Source organism: Gossypium hirsutum, chromosome A13 (assembly GCF_007990345.1).
Source record: "Gossypium hirsutum isolate 1008001.06 chromosome A13, Gossypium_hirsutum_v2.1, whole genome shotgun sequence".
Classification (NCBI taxonomy): Eukaryota; Viridiplantae; Streptophyta; class Magnoliopsida; order Malvales; family Malvaceae; genus Gossypium; species Gossypium hirsutum.
Window position 1 is genome coordinate 56,223,976 of NC_053436.1, and position 4,696 is coordinate 56,228,671.

General features: G+C 39.1%; 1 non-coding gene across 1 annotated transcript; it reads left to right on the top strand.

Moving 5' to 3' along the window:
• Positions 1-2,592: 2,592 nt before the first annotated feature.
• Positions 2,593-2,699, top strand: LOC121213293 (small nucleolar RNA R71). The gene has a single exon (XR_005908676.1). It is a non-coding gene; the product is annotated as a small nucleolar RNA R71 (small nucleolar RNA).
• The last annotated feature ends 1,997 nt before the right edge of the window (positions 2,700-4,696 follow it).

A 4,696-nucleotide genomic window follows, 5' to 3' on the forward strand; every position in this document is an offset into this window, starting at 1 on the left:
CGGCACACGGGCGTGGCAGGGAGGGTGTGTGGAAGGATTCTGGCAGCTAGGGTTTGATATTTGGGGAAGGGGATGATGAATAGTAGGGGGTTTATATAGATTTTGCTGCACACGGCTGTGGGACACGCCCGTGTGTCCTAATTTTAGCCCATGTGTATCGTGATTTTCAAATTTGGGCGCGTCTAAATTTCAGCCCATGCCCGTGTTGTTTGGGCGTGTTGATGCACACAGCCGTTTCTGCTTCGTTCGCTTCTTCTATGCCCGTGTATGTCTATCCACGCTTGTATTGTTTTGTCAGTCTTGACCACAGGTAGTAAGCACGGGCGTGTCGCACACCCGTGTTGTTTTGACAGATTCACCCATGGTCATATCGCACGGCCGTGGCAACTTATCGACTCCCACGTTGGGGAAAAATTTTGCCCTGTTTTCACACGGCTATATCGCACGGCCGTGTTGCCTTCCGTGGTATGGGCATGGCCTAAGTCACGCCCGTGTGCTTGGCCGTGTGGTTCTAGAAAACCTGTGTTTAGTGACTCATTTAGTGGATTAAATGTTAAAAATTAAAATTTAAAGAAGTCAACACCGTTAGTGCTCGGGTTTCCTCTCAAGAAGCGTTTATTTATAGTCTAAGCTCGACTTACCTCTCTGCTGCGTGGTCATGGTAGTGTGAGGAGTTTACCCTCCTCATCCCTGTTATCAATTTTATCAAAATAAGGTTTTAGGCGAGTACCATTTACCTTGAACATACCGAATTTGGGATGAATTACCTCTACTGTGCCGTATGGGAAAATGCTAAGTACAGTAAGAGGGGTTTCCCCATTAGGTTCAGAGGTGGCAATCTGAGGGTCTGTTGCATCTAATAGTACTTTGTCTCCAACCTTAATTTAATTTGGTAAAATATTGAGCTTGTCATGGCGTGGTTTTGGTTTATCGTGTGCTCTCGATGTCTGTGTCCGCCATTCATCTAGTTCCTTTACTTGTAGCCTTTGTTCTTCATAGATGGGTTCTTTGTTGTTATTTGAACAAGGCTCATGTATGCTTTTCGAACGTATTTCCTGAAAATAACGTTGCACCACATGATCAGCATTAGTAGAATTTCTAGCTTAAAGAGTGATTGTTTCCTCACTCACATGAAGCGTGAGTTCACCTGTACCAACATCAATTATAGTTCTAGCAGTTGCTAAAAAGGGTCTTCCTAAAATTAAAGGCACGTCACTATCCTTTTCTGTGTCTAGAACAACAAAATCAATTGAGAATATGAATTTTTCAATTTTAACGAGTACATCTTCAATAATACCCCAAGGAAATCTGATTGTTTTTTCTGGAAACTGAATGTTCATCCTAGTTTGTTTGGGTTTCCCAAGACCTAGTTGTTTAAACATTTTATAAGGCATGACATTGATACTAGCCCCTAAATCAGCCAAAGCATTATTAACATCTAAACTACCAATTAGACAAGGAATCGTAAAACTCACTGGATCTTTTAATTTTTTGGCCAGCTTATTTTGTAGTATGGCTGAGCAAACTGCATTTAACTCCACATGCGATGCCTCATCCAACTTCCGCTTATTTGTTAAAAGCTCCTTTAAGAATTTGACTGCGTTTGGCATCTACGAAAGAGCTTCAAAAAACGGTAAGTTAATATGTAATTTTTTTAATAATTTGAGGAATTTACTGAATTGTTCATCTGTGCGGTCTTTCCTTGTCACATTGGGGTATGGCACACGAGGTTTGTACTCTTTACTTACCGGTTGTTGCTCACTGTGGACTATCTCACCTTTACCTTTACTTACCACCATTCATTGTCTTGGTTCTGGTTCAGGTTCAACTAACCCTTCCTCGCCTTGAGTGGTAATCGCGTTGAGTTGTTCTCTTGGGTTAGGTTCAGTATGACTTGTCAAGTTACCTTGTGGTCTTTCAGAAATTAGTTTGGTGAGCTGTCCTATCTAAGTTTTGAGCCCTTGGATCGATGCTTGTTGATTCTTAAGTGCTGTTTCGATGTTCTGAAAGCGATTTTCTGACACTGAGATAAATTTTTTTAGCATCTCCTCAAGATTCGGCTTATTTTCCTATTGGTAAGGTGGTTGTTGAAAACCCAGAGGATGTTGTGGCCTTTGATTCTTTTGACCACCCCACGAGAAGTTGGGATGCTTACTCCAACCTGTATTATATGTGTTACTATATGGGTTATTTTGAGATCTAGAATTATTATTGCCCATATATTGAATTTGTTCCTCCTTGGTGCTAGGGTTGAAGGGTTGATATTTTGTGTATGCTCCTCCTCCATTTGAATCGCACCTCATTATTGGATGTACCTGAGTAGAACCACACAAACCGTTAATCTTTTTATTTAAGAGTTCTACCTAGTTAGATAGCATAGTAACCGCATCGAGGTTGAAAACACCGGCTACTTTCGTCGGCTTTGTTCTCATGACTTGCCACTGATAGTTATTTAGTGACATCTCTTCAATAAATTCGTAAGCCACTTCAGGTGTTTTGTTATTGATAGTCCCACCAGCAGCTGCATCGATAAGTTACCTTGTTGAGGGGTTCACACTGTTGTAAAACGTTTGAACCTACAACCATAAAGGTAACCCATGGTGAGGGCACCTTCTCAATAGGTCCTTGTATCTCTCCCATGCATCTTAGAGTGTCTCTAGATCCATCTCCACAAAAGAAGAGATATCATTCCTCAATTTAGCCATTTTAGCTGGCAGAAAATATTTAAGTAAAAATTTTTCGGTCATTTGTTCCCAAATAGTGATTGACCCTTATGGTAACGAGTTCAACCACTATTTAGCTTTGTTCCTCAACAAAAAGGGAAACAACCGAAGGTGAATGGAATCATCAGAAATTCCATTGATTTTAAAAGTGTCTCAAAACTCTAGGAAATTCGCCAAATGAGCGTTTGGGTCCTCGTCCTGCAAACCATCAAACTGAACAAACTGTTGTATCATTTGAATTGTGTTAGGTTTCAGTTCAAAATTATTTGCAGCAATAGCAGGTCTAAATATACTTAACTCAGTTCCTGTTAGATTAGGTTTAGCATAATCATACATAGTGCGTGGAGCAGGATTCTAATTTACTGGATCAGCAGCAATCACAGAAGGTAGCGAATTTTCCTGATTTTTAGCCATCTCCTCGGTTGTGGTGTGAATGTCATCCTCTTGCTCTTCCTCTCTGTATCTTAGGCTTCGCCTTATTTCTCTTCGATTTTTGTGAGCTGTGCGATCGATCTCACTATTAAAAAGTAATGGTCCCGACAGGTTTCTTCTAGTCATACACTATAAAAACCTACCAGAAGCGGATAAACGAAAAATTAGAAAAGAAAATAAAATTTTAAATTGCAATAAAAATAAGAATGGCTAAAGTAATAAAAATCGAGTGTTCCTAATATCTTAGTTCCCCAACAACGGCGCCAAAAACTTGATATGATGTGAATCGTGATAAGTTTCATAATTTATGAATATCTGTTCTTGAAAACTAACTATTATCATGACAAAGGCAAGCGCACCTTATCGAACAGTAGTATAGCTTATGGTAAGACCGGGATGTTGAACCCAAAGGAACTAAAGTACTAGTATTAACTTTCTTTTTATTATCTAGCCTAAAAATAATGGGGGTTTGTTTTATCTAAACTAATTACTAAACTAAGAATGCACAGAAAGTAAATTGGGGAAATAACTTTTGGGAAAACTGAATGATTTGGACAATACCTAAGGGAAAAATCCACCTAGAATTCACTTGTTATTGACTCTAAATCAAACGATTTATTCACTTGACTTGATCCGTAAAAATCCCTAAGTTATATTATTATCTCTCTCGAGACTAACAACATCTAACCCTAGGTTGATTAATTGAAATCTCTTTCTAATTAAAACCCCTAGTGTTGCATTAACTCAATCTATGGATTCCCTTATTAGGTTTCACCCTAATCCGGTAAAATTATGTCACCCTATCTCTAGGCGTGCAATCAACTCTGCTTAATTATGTTAGATCTACTCTTAGACAGGGACTTTTGCTCCTCTGAATAAGCACATCAACACTTGAATCAATATCCTGAAATATTAAAGCAAGAATTAAGAACTCATAATTAAGAACAAGTCAAATATTTATTATATAATTCAAATAATAATAACAAGATTCATCTTAGGTTTCATTACCCTTAGGTATTTAGGGGGTTTAGTTCATATTTATGAATGAAAACATCTCAAATGAATAATGATAACAAAACATAAAGAAAACCCAAGAAGTCTTGAAGGGAATTGAAGGGAGATCTTCATTCTTGAAAGTGAATTCGGCTTTTGAGATGGATCAATTGGCTTTCCTCAAGTAATTCCTTGCCTCCTACTCCGTATGTCCCCTTTAATCCTCCTCTAGTGTGCTTAAATAGGCTTTAGAATGCCTAAAAGCCCTCAAGAGTGGCCTTTTCCGAATAGGACTAAACTTGGGCTCAACAGGGACACGTCCATATGACACACCCGTGTTTGATTTCTTCAATCCGTGTTCAAGGCTGTTAAATAGACACAAGCATGTGGTCTACCAGTGTATGTCGTGCTTGATTCTACTAAAAGGACACGGGCGTGTGGTCTGCCCGTGTACAGAAGTCCAGGCCATGTTGATTTCACATGTTGGTCCATTTTCTCTATTTTCGGCCCATTTCTCGCTCTTTTTACTCTCCTATGCTCACCTAAGT